Here is an 18,917-nt window from a genome sequence, read left to right as displayed (position 1 = left end):
ATTTAAAATCTGATCTTTGAGGGTCCAAACAATTATTTATTGAAGACTTACTATATGCCAGGTACCATGCTACAGGCTGTAGACAGAATCTGTATGACAGATAATGGACCATAGTCTGGGAGGACAGATAGTAAACAAGTGGTTCCACAAATAATTAATTACAATTAGACTGGGATTAAAAAATATTTTTCTTGGGGCCAGCCCAGTGGCATAGTAGTAAAGTTTGCATACTCTGCTTTAGCAGCCCAAGGTTTTTGGGTTCAGATCCTGGGCACAGACCTACACATCACTCACCAAACCATGCTGTGGTGGCATCCCACATACAAAATAGAGGAAGATGGGCACAGATGTTAGCTCAGGGCCAATCTTCCTAACCAAAATATTTTACATATATATATATTTTTCTTATTATAAATGTAAACATCATAGCAACAGTAGAAGCTCATATCTGAGAGCTCACTATGGGGACAGGCATCATTCTAGTGATGTATAGGTACTCATTTATTTAATCATCAATGTAATATACACTTGTTATAGAAAATTTGGAAACACAGAAACACACAAAGAAGATTTTTAAGTTGCCCATCCCATTTACTCAGAAATAACAACTGGAATATACTGATGTATATCATATTTTACTCACTGAAAATTTTTTCCTCACTTAATGGTATGTCTTGAATAGTTTCTCTTGTCTTTAAATACTTTTCAGAGTCATAATTTTAGTGGTTCCATAATATTCCAACTCTTGTGCATGCCATAATTGATTTATTTCTTGACTCTTGGATATTTATGTGGCTTATTATCTTTATTTTTTTTTAAGAAAACTATGATGAGCATTCTTATGAATAAATCCTCATCTCTGATTATTTCCTTTGGATCGACTTCTAAAAGTAAGATTACAGGGTCCAACTACACTCCAGAAAAAGTATATTGATTCATGCTCCCTAGTGAGGAACTGTTTATCATGCCACACCCTTAACTGCATCAAATGTTATCCTAAGAAAAAAAACGTTTTCTAACTGAAGAGTAAGATCACATCTCATTGTGTGTGGTCAGCCGTGCAGTAAACATTCCTCAGCTATGGTGATATGTAACATATTTTTTTAAAGAAGACAATTTAATCACATTACATGGCATGAATATTTAGAAAACCTCAAGTGACAAGCATTAGACATATTTTTCTGGAACTTAAGGAAAAGTCAGTAAAACTGGAGTTCCCTGAGGTAAACACTTCCTGCCAGAAGTCATAGGACATTAGGAGTGTTTCTCAGGTTAAATTCACACTGAGGCAACTAAATGTCAAAATGGTGGGAAAAAAGGAAAGACCTGTGATTGAGGATACAGAATATACTGATTTAGAAACACACTGACTTAGAAGTGACTAAAATGAAATAAAATGAAGAGTGAAGCATTTATCACAGAGAACTGACCATAACAAAAATTAGACAAACAAGCAACTCTGCCATGGAGAGAACACACAGAATGCATAACACACTGTTCCCACATGATTCATTACAACTTTTGGAAAAAAGTCAAAATCATAACCTGAGCTACCCTCACCCACACTCTGTCTGGCCTTGAATTCTTCTCTGCTTAATATCCCTCAAGAGCCCAGGAAGCTGCTAGAAAACGGATACAACAGATAACAGACTCCCTGCACAGCTGAACTAACTGGGGAAAAAAATTAAAAACCAGAGATGGGGAAAGATTCCACCTTTGCAGAAATGTGCTACCGGACTAAATTTGAAGAGGAGACACAAAAAGAGCGTAAAAAGAAAGAAACACAGAACTGTTCATTGTTGGTCAAAAGCAGATAGCAGAACTGGAATTCTGGACATGAGACATCTCCTATGTTCCCTGGGCTGAGCAAGTTCAGTTACAGCCCAGCATCAGTTACGGCCCGGCACCCTCATGGTAGGGAACAAAGGAAAACAAGCATTTCTCAAGGGGAAAAAGTCTAGGGAGGTCCAAAGAACAATTAAGATCGATAACAAAGTATTTCCAACATTTCCACTGTCTCTATATGGAGAAAGGCACTCAGTATAATTCTGTATATTTGTAGGAAAAAAAATGATTTTTTTCGGAATTTATATATTTTATCTGAAGTGTATGTTTCTGAACTAAGAGATACAGCAGTGAACTGCCGAGATCTATTAACAAATCTGCATTCACTAAATTTTAATAGATACAGCAGAAAGTAACATTTCATTCGGTCAGCAGAGATCCAGGAAGTCGCTGTAAGCGCCAGGTACCGTGCCACGTGCCAGTAACACAGCAAAAAATTCTCACTGGATCCCCATCCTCAAAAAGCCCACAGTTGGGCAGGCTAAAAATATACACTTACACTGAAAAGCTGGCAGGTGTCAAAGGGTTTTCACATCTATGGAAATCTGAAGCCCCTGAAAGTGACCGATTTCTCAGGATGAAAATAAAAATCGTATTTTTTCCCTCCAGACAAAAGATGAGAAGAATGAAGGGATAAAGAAAGTCGAATGGAACTAACTGATCCTTCCTCTACAAATACTTAATTTCAAAGATATACACACTCATTTATCACAAGATTCCAGGAAGGAAAAATTCCAAATTAAAAAAAAATACCTACTCTCATTCCTTCCCATTTGGTACCATATGGCTACAATGCAGTCATGTGAACCTTTGCTGTGATACAAAATCAAATGTTTTTAAGTATTTATTTATTTATTTATTTTATTTTTCCTTTTTCTCCCAAAGCCCCCCAGTACACAGTTGTGTATTTTTAGTTGTGGGTTCTTCTAGTTGTGGCATGTGGGACGCCGCCTCAGCATGGCTTGAAGAGCAATGCCATGTCTGCACCCAGGATCCAAACCAGTGAAACCCTGGGCTACCGAACCGGAGCACGCGAACTTAACCACTCGGCCACGGGGCTGGCCCCTAAAATCAAATGTTTTTAAGAGAGTCAACACAGGTTGAACCTTTTTTTCTCAAAATAGAAATAGCTTAAATTTCTTTCAGATAACATCTTTTCATGACTTTTGAAATAATACACATTTTTAAAAATCAAGATAACATTAATGATTATTATGAGATAACTAAAAGGACAAATGACAGAACTAAGTTCCAAAGTATCTTCCATTGGTTCCTCAAAAATTAATAATAGAGGGGCCGACCTGGTGGCACAGTGGTTAAGTGTGCACATTCTGCTTCGGTGGCCCAGGGTTCGCCGGTTCGGATCCTGGCTGCAGACATGGCACCGCTTGGCAGACCATGCTGTGGTAGGTGTCCCACGTATAAAGTAGAGGAAGATGGGCACGGATATTAGCTCAGGGCCAGTCTTCCTCAGCAAAAAGAGGAGGATTGGCAGTAGATGTTAGCTCAGGACTAATCTTCCTCAAAAAAAAAATTAATAATAGAACTACCATATGATTCAGTAATCCCACCTCTGGGTATATATCTGAAGGAAATGAAATCCCTGTCTCGAAGAGACATCTGCAACTCATGTTCACTATAGCATTATTTGCAATAACCAACACATGGGAACAAGTTAAGTGTCCATCGATGGATAAATGGATAAAGAAAATGTGAGAGAGATATATATATGCATAAATACATACATACATACAATGGAATATTATTCAACCATAAAAAGAAGAAAATTCTGCCATTTGCAACATGGACAGACTCTGAGGGCATTATGCTAAGTGAAATAAGTCTGAGAGTAAATCTTAAATGTTCTCACCACAAACAAACTGTAACTATGTGAGGTGATGGATGAGTTAACTGACCTTATTGTGGTAATCATTTCACAAGATATACGTAGATCACATCATCAAGTTGTACACCTTAAATGTACACAAGGTTATATGTCAATTTATCTCAATAAAGCTGGGGAAAAAAGAAACAAAGTTCCATTAGCTGATATAATGAAACTAAACCCCTAATACAAAATTTAACAAAGACAAACATTATGCTGTACACAGATTTCTAAAAACTTATTTGAAACAAGAGAGGAAAAGCAGGCAAATTCACATTTGTTGTATACCCAACCCTGAGCCAAACTTTTCTAACAGCTTTACAATAGTTATCTAATTTCATCTTCCCAACAGTGTTCTGAGATGGAGAGCATTCGCCCTATTTTATAGGAAACTGAGGCTCAGAAAGGCAAGATAACTTGCCCAAGGTCTTGTTACTAGAAAGTGTTGTAGAACCAAAACTGAAACTAAGGTCAGAGGCTCCTGGTACTTCAAAGCCTCCTATACAGAATATGTAAATTAGGCACAACAAACGTCAATGGGGAACATAACTAGGATGCTCTTCCATTGGCCCATCCATAATCTCAACTGCCTCATTTCTTTAATCAGAACAACATACACCTGCCTGCTCCTGAGAAGAGCTGTGGGCATCAAGAGTGACCGTCCACGTATGTGTGCCTGGTAAACTGTAAAGCACTGTGTATGGTGACACTGGCTCTGTAACTATTTTAAGGGAAGGAAAAGGAGCAATGTGTAGAAGCTGCACGTGGGGAAGCAAACTGCCCCTTGTAAAAGGAAGAATTCTACCAATTACATCTGCCCCAACTTCCTTGAGAAGGATCGGGCTGCCTGCCTCTCGAAGGGTTCAAGCCAAAGCCCGTGACCACTTGTCTGAGATTCTGGATGGGTGGGAGGAAGGTGGATTGGAGGACCTCAATGTCCACTCCTCTTCTAGCTTCTCCAATGCCACGAACACCTTACAACAGAATCCTTCCCATAGAAAAGGAATGCCTTTCCCCCTTTAGCACCTTTATCCTGATTATTGGGGATTATTCTGAAATGCAAAAGACAAATGGCTCAAAGAGAGAGACAGGACTTAAAATGCTCACCTGCAGAAGTAAAAGTACACACAGTCATCTTCTCACCTCCCCTATCCACTCTTTCCTGCCCAGTGGCTTACTTCACTGTGGATGGTGATACATCTCTGGGACACATCTGGATCAGTCACCTTCAAACTTTTTTGACGGTACACCCCATAAAGAAAAAATGAGCATAATCTCAATGTGCTTCCATTTCTATATGTATAAATTAAGTACAAGTACTACTGTGGTAATATATTTTGGATATTATATACATAAAAAACACAAGGTTTAAAAGGAGACCAAAAATACCAGACATTTTCTTCCAGCACATCACTGTGTATCCTCTTCTTGCTTTTGTAAACCTGATCACTCACTTCTTTCTCCCATGGGTCATCAAGTCCTCTTCATTCCACCTCTATCTCCTTCATCTCTCTCCACATTTCTACCCCCAAGGTCAAGGACATAACTGAGGCCTTCAATATGCCACCACAGAGCACAAGACGACTTGTAAACTGGCCTCCCTCCACTCAGGGTTTTCCTCCCTCACTTCGGACTGTATCAGCCTCAATGGCTCCCCACTGTCCACAAAGTCTAAACTGCTTGATGGCCATATGTGAACATAAAACGTCATGGTTGTCATCTCACTAACTATGCTGCTTGATGGCCATATGAGAACATAAAATATCATGGTTGTCATCTCACTATGTCATCTCTGGCAAAAAAAACTTTCCTCCATTTTCTAGTCCAGAAAATGGAATTAGCAGTGTCTACCTCATGTGTTTCTTGTGAAATTCAAACAAAATAATACGTGCAAAGTCCCGTTACACTGCCAGGCACAGAACATACATCTAACAGCTATTAGCTATTATCAGCATTACCTTTCTATTCCTATCTCATTACCGTGCTCAAAGCATTTAAGACACCAAGCTAACGATTCCTAAGGAGGAAAAACACAGTCATTCGAGGACACTTTCCTTTACCTGGAATGCCCTTCCTTCCTGGAGAACACCTACTCATCCATCAAGGCCACCTCAAATGTCCTTTCCATGAGTCCCTATTGTGCTCTCCCACACAGAACTAATTTCTTCCTGCACAATGTTCCCATAAATTTAAAACACCTCTAACATACTACACAGCACATCTTTGTTTACTTTTCCATATCTAAAGCTAGGACACAAACCATACAAAGACACGGGCTGTGTTTCATTAGTTATTAATTCAATGAACACTGCCTGAGCAACTACTATAAGACAAAGCAGCTGCCTTGATAAAAAACATCCACCCTTGGGGAGTCTACAGTTTGATAAAGGAAGTATTCAATAGCTGTTTGTTGAATGAATGAACGATATTTAATTCCAGCATGGCTGTAAAAGAATTTATACCAGTGACCCCAAATCAAATGTTTCAATTATCTTAACAATACAATGGAGTCACATGATAAGCACATTGAACTTACTGTAATTTAACCACACGTCCATATTTACTTGGAACGGACTGAGGGAGGGAGAGAAAAATCTTATTTTCCCTAACATCCTTTCACTCTTGGCCACACGGAAGTGTGAGGCCACAGCCTATAAGCAAAGAGAATCCTAAGTTAATTTCTGGCTTCTGAGCTTTCACGGACATAGCTCTTGGTTACACGGTGACTTGGGGATTTTCAAGAGCACTTTTGTTTAATTTTTCTCCTTATTGTTTGACTTGCGATCCTAACCCTCACCTAAGTTGTAATGCCCATGTAATTACTGCAGTAGTAATTTCATGAATTGTCAGTGGACCTGGGATTAAAACAAACCAAATAAAAGCTCTCCAGAAACATGATCAAGTTTCCTATTCATAGAAAAACTGCCATCCTTACACTAACTTGAATTAACCATAACCCACAAAGCAAAGTGCCCTTCAGCTATTCCACAGGGAGGTGTCCCGTCTCCTGACTGCCCTAAGAGCTAGCAGTGACAGCAGCAAATGGGAATGTGCTACAGGACGTCCCACAAAGGGTGCCTTGCCTTGCGTTATTTTTCTTTAGTTCAAAAGCACATGCAGATTTGCAGAGAAATTGAAGCTATATTCCTCAAGGACTCCTCGTGTTCCCACTTTAGTTTTCAATTTACCCAGGTGTGAGGTGAAAAGGCTCTTTACACTTTGAGAAACTAACAAATTATGAAGTTGAGGGGGGGGGGCACAAAGCAAGAAGCAGGGCTGCATGCATTTTCTATAATCTTCGTTTAAATTGCCATGATTTGATGTCCTTTCATAGGAATTGAGAGCAATTGTAAGAAAGCTAAAGATCTTAGAAAAATTAGCATCTAAATTGGCTACCTTAAGGAAGTTTACAAAATTGCTTTGATTTTTACAGCACTGGTTCCCAAAGTGTGGTCTCCAACCCACAGCTTCAGCATCACGTGGGAACTTACCAGAAATACAAATTCTAGGGCTGGGGTGGGGCCCAGCAAACTGATTCAAGGAGCCTTCTGGTTGATTCGAGACTTCTGGGTGATTCCAATATGTGCTAAGTGGTTCTACCGGAAGCTCTAATGCTCAAAAAGGAACAGCAGCCACAAAAGCAAAGCCGGGAGTGAATCTAGAGAACTAGCTGAAGAGACAGAACTTCTTTTCCAGCAAAAATCAAGACACAGAGGGGCCTTTTCACTTGGGAACCAGCAAGGCCTTTCGGTGGGAGTCACAGAGGAGCGGAGGCAGCAATTTTTATTATCCTCAGGAACAGGGCACTAAATTTACCAAGAATACTCCAGTTTAGGACTTCTAAATTTCTTCACCCCGAAAATGCCTTTCCTATTTCATGCAAAGAGGCAGCTCCACCACAAGCTTCCTCATCAAGTAATTCATTGAGATAATAATAAGGTAACAATTTAATGTTAGTATATAATCGTTGAACAACAAAAACACAGACTTTTATCTGAATTGAAATAAACTCTCTTAATTAAGACAAAGACGGCAATCATTCTTCCTAGCTTTCTGGAAGTTTAAAGAGAGAGAATGACATGAAACCTAAGCATTTAAGCTTTGATGAGGCGTTGTCCTTACATACCTCTACAGGATGGCTGTAGCACAGGTTTGAACCCTGGTGGCTCCATTTAGTAGCTGTGTGATCTGGGCGAAATCACGTCAAGTTTCTAAGTTTTGAGTTTCAATTTCCCCATCTGTCAGGCGACACCAAGGACCTCCCTCAAAAGGAACACACTGTAAATGTTGGCTGCTAGGACCGCAGGCAGTAACAGTAACCACTGCAGGCAACATTGTTGGGGTCACCAGGCATTTTTTGCATCAGGTCGAGCGCATAAGTCTGGACCCAACCTTCTTTCTAGTTCATTATTTGGGGAGACTAGATCTTAGCTCAAAACAATCAAATGATAAAGACTTTAATGGCACAGTGAATATCTGTAGGTGAACACAGAGGAGAACTCAGAGTGAAGTTATGGAAGACTTGTAAGCTGCTGACCGAGAACATTCAATGAAAGTCTACCGTGAGTGTTCTTCAGGAAGGGCGCTGCCTGGCTCCAAGGCAAACAACAGACACACATACTATACAGATACATCCTATCTGGGAGCAAATGAGAGGATTATGCCTCTGACAGCAGCTGGAATAACTATGGTTCTCTTCATTTGTTTGCAGATGATTTATTTTTGGCAACCCTTAATGAACAACCAGCGCAGGTTAACGGTGGAGGAATCTTCATCTACAAATGCAATCATACACACGGAGAAGCGTGTTGATGCAAGGAACGGTCACAAAGTACCTCTGCAGCCAAATGTCAACACAATTCTTTTAAGATTGGGCCCAATATAGCTTCTGGTGATTGGCTAAAGGTCTCCCATTGCTATTCTAAAGAACCACTAAAATCTACATTTTTAGTGTTTGCTTTGTAAGATTTAAGTCTGTTAAGTAATTTTAATCTCTCTGGAGATGACTGAGTTTTAAATTATTTAAATAAAAAAATTTGTCACGAATTAAGACCATAGCTTCAGGTAGTAGTAAATAATAATTGTTATCATAGCAGCTCACTTTTATTGAGCCTTCACCACTTGCCAAGGGCCGTGCAGGTATAATCTCATTTAATCCTCACAAGCGTGTAAAACAGATGCAATCATCATACCCATTTTCAAATTAGAAAACTGAGGTTCCAGAGGAACCATAATTCGAATTGAATTTATCCAAGGTATTAACCTCCACAGTGTTGCCTCTCAAAAGGAACGCCAATCAACGAAACAGATTAAAGCACAGAGGTGGCCAATCTTGTCTCTAAATCAACAAAGAACACGTAATAGTAACAGCTATGAGAGGGGTGAGGCAGATCCCTGTGTATTTCTATGGAAGGGCACAGACCAGTACTCAAACCCAAGTCAGTGAACAGTTCACTGCAGACGCACAATGAGACAAAGAGCCTGTGCCAGAACCTAAATCATCACATCACTAAGCACTGCTTAGCTCAGCTGACGCTCATTTGTAGACTTTCCGGATAAAGGAAGCCGTGCCGCAACTTACCTTATCTCCTCATGGACTGGGAACGAACAGTCTGCTGGGCAGCATTGGTCTACTAACTCCTGAGTAGCACTGGTATACGGGGTACATTGTTGAGCACAAAAGACAAAAGTCTGTAGGAACTATTCTGCAAATGACCACAGCTGTTCAGTAAATAAACAGACAGACAGATATAAACACAAATACAAATGATGCCATTGGAAGGATATGCTCTGATCTAGCTGAGAATTTCCACTTTTTCGTCTTAGCAATTCCGTACTTTAGCTAACAAGTTTTTCATAACCATAAAGTTGTACGAGTGGGATTTTTTAAAATAGAAAATGTTTTATTTTCCTACTCTATTTTTTTAAATTAACTAAACTCCATCTCTTCTTCAGATTTCCTTAGTTTTTACCTACTGTCCTTTTCCTCTTCCCGGATCCCATCCATGCAGGATCCCATATTACCTCCAGGTAACATGCACGTCTCCTTAGGCTCCTCTTGGCTGTGAAGTCTTCTGTAACCTGAAATTTATTATTATTGCTTCCAGAGCCAGAGTTCACAGAGGTGGTAGTACACTACTGCGTGCCAGACAGTCCGTTCAACACTCTGCTTGTCTAACAGCGCTCTGAGGTAGGTACTATTATCACCTCCATGGCACAGGCAAGGAGAGTGAGGCAGGATGACAGAAAGCAAAGTGCTCACAGTTAAAACAGCTGGCTAGTGGCCGAGCCAGGACTCAAACCCCAGGAGTCTATTTCTGAAGCCATGCCATAAACCACTATACTACTGACACATACATAAATCTATGCGAGTATGCTTTTTTCAGAGTGTTAGGTGGTATGTGAATATGGGACATGGCATTATGAGAATGTCAGAAACATCCAAAAGAGGACTGACCACAAAGACAACAAGGTAATTTTCATCATGTTTCACAGTGCACAATGCTTTCTGGATGTTATTTCATCATTTAATTCCAAGACTGCTGGAGGAAATGAGATGCCTGACAGAAAAGAGAATAAAAGCTAATATAACTGTAGGAAGTGGAGTTCCAAGCTTCAAACAAGAGATATTTATTTGCAGATTAGGTATTTGGAGAAGGGAAGAAAACGTATATAATTAAAACTCTGAACTCTGGAAAAATAGAGTCTGGAAATCTTTCAAACACAGATTTTTGGTGACACATTTGAGTTCCCATAAACATTTTTAATACAATTGCAAAAGAAGTTCAAATAAAAACGGAGTGTCCATTTGAAAAGCATTCACTAATTCTTTTTGTAGTAGTGTACTCAGAAAACTCTCTTTGCTAAGGGACACAAAATCTAACAAATTCTCTTTTCTAAATTCTCAAAATTTACCAGCTTTCTGCGCCATATTACTAAGGAATGCATCCATTGTTTGTAATGAAGACAAAGGTGAAAACTGGGCACAGAAGAAATGAGAGCATCAAGCCCAGGGGTCAAAGAAAATGGTCCTCCCCTTTCTAGGGCTGCTCAACCTGCGCCTTCTAAAAAGGTGCTCCTTCTACCTACCTCTCTTCACTCCCCTCTAAGCACGGGGAGCAGACAACACTCGGTCCTGCAGCAATGATCACACCTTTGCCTCTGAGGTACGGCTTTTCTCCTGGTGCTTGGGGATTAGAATTTGATTTGGCTGAACTGTAGACAGTCAACATGAGGCATGAGGAAAAGCCATCAATGATCCTCACAAGAGAACTTCTGCGAACAGCACTGAAAGTCATCAGATGCCAGGCGGTCACTATATACGTAAAACAAGACCAGCAGACTGACTTCTGCCTACACCCTCTCCTTGGTAAATAATGTTTGGAGGCTTAATTTCATTTTTCAAACTGGCTAATTTCACAACCAGGCTAAAATCTGGACTTCCTCAGAGGCGAAAATTGTCTGACTTAGTAAGATAAGCAGACACCTATTGTTCTATCTTAATTGCTGGAGGTCAGAGAGAGGGGCTGTTTTTGTAAGCCGCACCTTCAGAACTATAAAAGTGAAGGGCAAAAGTCCAGAGGTCTTCCACAGACCAACTGAGAAGGGAGTTAGAAATGACAGCCCAGAAACTGGGACATCAGGCACTTTGAGAGCGGCTGGAACCTTCACAAATGCTCTTGTCATGCCAAGTCAGCTATTCTGCTGTGATGCCAAGAAGGCTGGAGGGTGCCACCTCTCCATGGGGCCCTGAATTACTATAGGTTCCTGAAGCCAGCTTTGGAGTAGAACTCCAAGGGATAAAATGATAGAAGCAGCTTCACAAGAGAAGGAAAGTTGTCACCTGCAAACTGCAAGAGTGAAAGACCAGACTCTGGGGGATTAGCAAGACCCCAGCTTTCCCAGCAGCATCTCAGATTATTCAGAAAGCGTGGGTGTTCCCGGGCTCTGGCCCAATCAGAGCCTTTCACTGATGCTCACTGCACATTTTCATCCCTAAAATCCATATACCCTGCATTTTTCCATGTGCAGACACAAACCTATGTATGAAGAACTTAAAAGTATTTGTGTGACATTATTTGCTCTCCTGCATGCGCATCTTCGTCAGTGTGTGGATCTTGGATGATAAACATCATTCTAGATGGCAAGGACAGAATCCTGTAATTCTCTCTAGGAAAAAACAGATTTTTCCTTCCCATAGTAACTTAAACTATATATAGTGTAGGGTTCTCTTGCTGAAACAGAACTCTGTATTGGATAAATTAAAAATAACTGTATGGGGGCCGGCCCCGTGACCGAGTGGTTTCCTTGATTCACTGTATTGTATATTTATTTTCTCTTTCATTAGTTTTTTTCCTCCTTATTATTTCCTTCCTTTTATTTTTTGGTGAGCATTATTTTGCTCATTCTTTTTTAAGCTCATACTTATTTTCCAAGTTCTTACTTTTCCTCTTTTCTAAAGTAATAAAATTTCCTCTAAATACTGTTTTACCTGCATTGTACAAATTTTTGTAGGTAGTGTTTTTGTTATCTTTCAGTTCTGTGTATTTTCTAATTTCCATTATGATCTTTTTCTGTGACTCATGATCTGTCTAAAAATGTTCTAAATTTTCCAGATATACAGAGTTAGTTATCTTTTTGTTACTGATTTCTAATTAACTTGTCATCATAGAATACATGGTCTGATTATACTGATCTTTTGAAATATTTTTCTTGACACTGTTTTCCTTGGCCACGCTATTTAAGAGGATAACCCTCAACCTCTCCTGGCCCTTCCCATCCCCTTCCTCTGCTTTTAATCTCTCCAGAGGACATATTATCATTTGATCTATTTTATACTGACTTTATCTTGTCTTGGGGCTTTTTAAATTGTTTGCTTTTGTGAAAGCTGGTGATGAGATTAAAGTCATATTTTAAAGATATTTTACACAGCATTTTAGTTTCAACTGGAAAGGTCATGCAGGAGTATCTATCTAAATTTACTATATTGTAAGAAATAGAAGTCTAATATTCAGTGTGTTTTTTTCTTTTTGAGCCCATCAATCTATTGCATGGGTTTTTTGTTGAGATATAATTGACATTTAACATTATATCAGGGGCCAGTCTGGTCACACAGCAGTTAAGTTCGCACAATCAGATTCTCAGTGGCCCAGGGTTCACCGGTTCGGATCCTGGGTGTGGACATGGCACCGCTTGGCAAGCCATGCTGTGGTAGGCGTCCCACGTATAAAGTAGAGGAAGATGGGCATGGATGTTAGCTCAGGGCCAGTCTTCCTCAGCAAAAAGAGGAGGATTGGCAGCAGCTAGCTCAGGGCTAATCTTCCTCAAAAAAAACACAAATAAAACCCCATTATACTAGTTTCAGGTGTACAATATAATAATTCGATATTTGTGACTATAGCAAAATGATCATCACAGTGAGTCAATATCCATCACCACACAGCTAATGTCTTTTTTTCCTGTGATGAAAACTTTTAAGATCTACTCTCTTAGCAACTTTCATACAGTTATTTATTTTTTTAAAAAAGATTGGCACCTGTGCTAACAACTGTTGCCAATCTCTTTTTTTCTATTTTTCTCCCTAAATCCCCCCAGTACATAGTTACATATTTTTGTTGTGGGTCCTTCTAGTTGTGGCATGTGGGACCTCATGGGTCAAAGAAGAAACCATTATGAAAAGTTAAAAGTACTTAGAACTTAATTCTAATCAATGTTATATATATCAAACTTGTGAGATGCAGCAATGGTGGTACTTTAAGGAAAATTATCATAAATATTCATTAGGAAAGAAGAACAGATGCCTTTAGGAATGACACTTATATTAGAAATAACATTTGTATTAGAAAAGAAATTCACTGCCTTAAGTGCTCACAGTAGCAATGAAGGATGTAAATGAATAAGCTATGTATCCAAATTAACAAAATAGATAAAGAATAGAGTAAACCCAAAGAAAATAAGAAAGATGATAGTAAAGATAAGAGCAGAAATCAATAAAATAGAAAAGAAAAACTAAAAAAATAGACAAACCCCTTTTAAGCTTCAGCAATAGAGATAAGGCAAAAATAAATATTTTAAAATAGCATTTAAAATTCAATACAGATCAGCTTATATTTTAAAAATAAGAGTATATTATCAACATTATGTATATTTGGAAACTGATACAAAATGGACAAATTTCTAGAAAAATATATCTTCCTAAAACTGACTCTAGAAGAAATAGAAAGGGTAAATAACCCTAGAACTACTAAAGAAAATGATTAACTGCTGGTTAGCAGTTAAAAAGTTCTTCACACTAAGAGAATAACTAGACCCCAATAAACAGTTCTACTGAACTTTCAAGGAAAGGACTATTCCAAAATTTCAAACTCTTTCACAAAATAGAAAGAGAAGCAATATTCTCCAACGCATTCTCTGAGGGTAGTATAACTTAGATATGAACCCAGACAAGGACTTATCAGAAAGGAAAACCCTAGGCCTGTTTCACCGAAGAATCTGGAGATTAAAAAACCTAAACTAGATATTGGCAAACTGAATCCAAGTACACACACACACACGTGCACAATGATGAAGATAGTTTAATTCTGGAATGCCAAGATGGTTTAATTTAGGAAAGCTATACATACTACTCATCACATTAACAGCTTAAAGAAGAAAAAATAATATCAATAGATGCAAAAAGAAAAAAGGGAACAATTAACCACCTATTAATGATTAAAACCTCAAGTAAACAAGGAATAGAAGAGATTTTACTTAACCTGATAAAGAGCATTTATAATAAACCAAAAACAAGCATCCTCTTTCAAGGGAAGAAGGGCTTGAAAGCATTCTCTTTAAATCCAGAACAAGAAGAGAATGCCAACGTCACCACTTTTATCAACTTTGTACTCAAAATTCTGCCTAGGGCAAAAATACCAGAAAACTAAATTAAAGCCATAAGATTTGGAAAGGAAGAAATAAAGTTTGCCTTATTTGCAAACAAGATTTTTTTTTTTGCAAAAAGTCTGAATAAATTATTAGAAATAAAAGACTAGCAAAGTAGTTGGATATAAAACAAATATGCCAAAGCAAACTGCATTTCTACACACCAGAAGCAATCAGAAAACAATTTTAAAAGAGAGCTCATGAACATGAGTAACAAAAATTGTAAGAGATCATGAAGTAAATCTAACAAAAACACAGACAATATAAAACTTTGCAGTAAGATATTTAAAAACAACTAAATAAATGGAGAAATATTCATATTCATGGGTAGGAAGAACTAATATCATATAGGTGACAATTCTCTTCTGGCTGATGTATAATTTCATGCACTTTCAATAAAAATGCCAATGAGTTCCCCACGAGAGACAAACTGATCCTAAAATGTATTTAGAAGAGAAAAGACCAAGATCACCAAGATAATTCTGGATGAGAATAAGGAAGGAAGATTCGGGCTACCTGATATGATGACCTATTATAAAGCTATAGTAATTAAGATAGTGTGATGCTGGTGCAAGAATCTATAAATTAACCAATGAAACACAAGAGAGTGTCCAGAGAGAGACTCATGTATATACGAAACTTTGATCGAGACAAAAAGAGTAGACGACTTTGGGGGGAATTCCAAGATGGCGCCGTGAGTAGTCCTCTTTGTCTCTCGCCCTTCGAGTCTACAATTATTTGGACACTTATCGCTTGACAAAGGATATCCAGACAGCATCTCAGGACGTCTGAGACACCCACGCGACTATACATCGGAAGGCGGACGGACTTTCCTCCGGGAGGATGTGGAAATAGGTGAAAACTCTCCGACCCCGACGGGCAGCCTAGTACCCGCAAGCGGCTTTCTTCCAACGGACGCCCCCAGAGGATCCACACACATCTAGGGCAGGAGCGAGAACACAACAGAGGAGCGACGGTGGAAACAGGTGACCAGAACCCTACTTAAACCCCCCGCAATTACTCCTAAACGCAGAGGGAAACTTTGGAGTTGCACACCTGAGCCCGCGGGGAGAGTCTCTCCCCGCCATTGGCGGGGAGACCCGGCCTGGTGCTCGGGGCGCCCGGAGGGTCCCAGAGAGACGCCCGCCCCGGGGGACTAGGGATTGCCGGAGATCTCGGAGAGGACCGGGGCGGGGGAACTTTCAAGGGCCGGATCGGCGACCCGGAGGGGAAGTGCCGGAGCTCCCCCAGGCAGCAGACAAAACTCTCTGTCTGCTGGTAGCAGAGGGGCCACGCTGAGCACTCAGGGCTCCCGGCAGAGGCCCGGAGAGAAGCCCAGAGGGCGGGGCGACCCCCAGCTGCCGTTGCCCGCCCCGTGGGACTAGGGATTGCCGGAGATCTCGGAGAGGACCGGGGCGGGGGAACTTTCAAAGGCGGGTCCGGCGACCCGGTGGAGAAGCGCCGGAGCTCCGCCCGGGCAGCAGACAAAACTCTCTGTCTGCCATTAGCAGAGGGGCCACGCCCAGCATTCAGGACTCCCGGCAGAGGCTCGGACAGAAGCCCAGAGGGCGGGGCGTCCCCCAGCTGCCGTTGCCCGCCCCGTGGGACTAGGGATTGCCGGAGATCTCGGAGAGGACCGGGGCGGGGGAACTTTCAAAGGCGGGTCCGGCGACCCGGAGGGGAGGCGCCGGAGCTCCGCCAGGCAGCAGACAAAACTCTCTGTCTGCCGGTAGCAGAGGGGCCACGCTGAGCATTCAGAGCTCCCGGCAGAGGCCCGGAGAGAGGCCCAGAGGGCGGGGCGACCCCCAGCTGCCGTTGCCCACCCGGTGAGGCTAGGGATTGCCGGAGATCTCGGAGAGGACTGGGGCTGGAGAGAGTTCCAGAGACCCAGCTTAGTAGCCTAGGGGGAAACCCTACAGGCTCACAGAAGCCTTAGGGAAAGCCTCTGCACAGCATCAGTAGAAGGCACCCAGCCGCCAGCCACAAGGCTGGAAGACCCCAGGGCAAAAGCAGCATAGCTAGGTGTACTAACCACAGACTGTAGAAGATGCCAATAGCTCTCCTGCGACCCATAGAGGACAAGTGAGATTTGGTGGGTGCCGACAGCAACCGAGCGACAAATAAAAGTGATCCCACCCCTGGCCGCTGGAAAAGCCCATAACACCGTTGCAGACCCCAAGGAGAGAGCGCATCTAGGTGGGCAACAACAGTAGGCACCTGCAGCCTGAAGCCCCCCGTGACGGCCCCCACGGCAGAGGAGGGAATCCAAAGGGCCACTGTGGCTACGAAGAGGGGCCCAGGCCCAGTTAGCAACTACGGACAGGGTTCCTGGTTGGTGAAGTATAAACAGCTGCTCCCCCCACCGCAGCAGCTGAAACAAGTGAAAGGAGCAACTAAACTCTATCTCCATGCGGAGGCACAAATCAACATCATCAAGCAATATGAAAAAATACATTAAATCTCCAGAACAGAAAGAAAGTAACAAATACACAGAAATCAATCCCAAAGAAAATGAGATATATAACCTAAATGATGATGACTTCAAAACAGCCATCATTAAAATACTCACTGAGTTAAGAGAGAATTCTGACCGACAACTCAACGAGTTCAGGAGCTATGTCACAAAAGAGTTTGATACGATAAAGAAGAACCAAACAGAAATACTGGAAATGAAGAACACAATAGAGGAGATTAAGAAAAATCTAGATGCTCTGAACAGTAGGGCCGATAATATGGAGGAAAGAATTAGCAATTTGGAAGATGGCAATATAGAATTGTTGCAGGCAGAGGAGGAGAGAGAAGCAAGACTTAAAAGAAATGAAGAAACTCTCCGAGAATTATCAGACACAATTAGGAGATGCAACGTAAGGATTATAGGTATACCAGAGGGAGAAGAGAAGGAGAAAGGGGCAGAAAACCTATTCAAAGAAATAATGGCTGAGAACTTCCCAAATCTGGTGAGGGAGATGGATCTTCAGGTGACAGAAGCCAATAGATCTCCAAACTTTATCAATGCAAGAAGACCAACTCCACGGCATATAGTAGTGAAGCTAGCAAAAGTCAACGACAAGGAGAAAATATTAAGGACAGCCAGGCAAAAGAAACTAACCTACAAAGGAACCCCCATCAGGCTATCAGCAGATTTCTCAGCAGAAACTTTACAGGCTAGAAGAGAGTGGAATGATATATTCAAAAATCTGAAGGACAAAAACCTACAGCCGAGAATTCTCTACCCAGCGAAAATATCCTTCAAATACGATGGAGAAATAAAAACTTTCCCAGATAAACAAAAATTAAGGGAGTTCATTGCCACAAAACCTCCTCTTCAGGAAATCCTCAGGAAAACCCTCATTCCTGAAAAATCCAAAAAAGGAAAGGGGCTACAAAACCAAGAGCAGAGGAGATAAGTAGAAGGACAACAACAGAGAGTAGCAGCTCTACATCAGAACAGATTAAACCATGGGACGAGAAACAAAGGAAACTGAAGAAAACCGGAAAACAAGACACAAAATGGTAGTGGTAGGCCCCCACGTCTCAATAATCACTCTAAATGTAAACGGATTGAACTCCCCAATCAAAAGACACAGAGTGGCAGGATGGATCAAAGAACAAGATCCAACAATATGCTGCCTCCAGGAAACACACCTCAGCCCCAAAGACAAACACAGACTCAGAGTGAAGGGATGGAGAACAATACTCCAAGCTAATAATGAACAAAAGAAAGCAGGTGTCGCTATACTAATATCAGACAAGGTAGATTTCAAAGCAAAACAGATAAAGAAAGACAAAGAGGGACAGTATATAATGATAAAAGGGACTCTCCACCAAGAAGACATAACACTTATAAATATATACGCACCCAACACAGGAGCACCAAAATTTGTAAAGCAACTCTTAATAGAACTAAAAGAAGACATCAACAACAATACAATAATAGTAGGGGACCTCAACACACCATTAACACCAATAGACAGAACATCCAGACAGAAAATCAACAAGGAAATAATAGAATTAAATGAAAAATTAGACCAGATGGACTTAATAGATATATATAGAACACTTCATCCAAAAACAGCAGGTTACACATTCTTCTCAAGTGCACATGGAACATTCTCAAGGATTGACCATATTTTGGGAACCAAAGCAAACATCAATAAATACAAGAGAGTTGAAATAATATCAAGCATCTTTTCTGATCATAACGCTATTAAACTAGAAATCAACTACAAGAAAAAAGCAGAGAAAGGTGCAAAAATGTGGAGACTAA

At 40.7% G+C, this 18,917-nt stretch overlaps 1 protein-coding gene across 4 annotated transcripts in view; it reads right to left on the bottom strand.

Annotated features, from left to right (window-relative positions):
* SRGAP1 (SLIT-ROBO Rho GTPase activating protein 1) overlaps positions 1-18,917 on the bottom strand; it is a 265,246-nt gene that overhangs the window by 233,949 nt on the left and 12,380 nt on the right. The window contains exons 1-2 of one of the 4 annotated variants that reach the window (XM_070271841.1): positions 7,857-8,019; positions 3,762-3,861 (exon numbers count right to left, since the gene is read on the bottom strand). The exons of 2 other annotated variants lie outside the window; for them this stretch is intronic. The gene's annotated coding sequence lies outside the window, so the exon portion shown is untranslated. Of the gene's footprint in view, positions 1-3,761; positions 3,862-4,837; positions 5,045-7,856; positions 8,020-18,917 lie in introns of those variants that run through there. One more of the 4 variants, XM_070271842.1, reaches the window with a different exon arrangement.

Source organism: Equus caballus, chromosome 6 (genome assembly GCF_041296265.1).
Source record: "Equus caballus isolate H_3958 breed thoroughbred chromosome 6, TB-T2T, whole genome shotgun sequence".
Lineage (NCBI taxonomy): Eukaryota > Metazoa > Chordata > Mammalia > Perissodactyla > Equidae > Equus > Equus caballus.
Note: the sequence above shows the minus strand (reverse complement) of the source record. Positions and strands in the feature narration are given on the sequence as shown.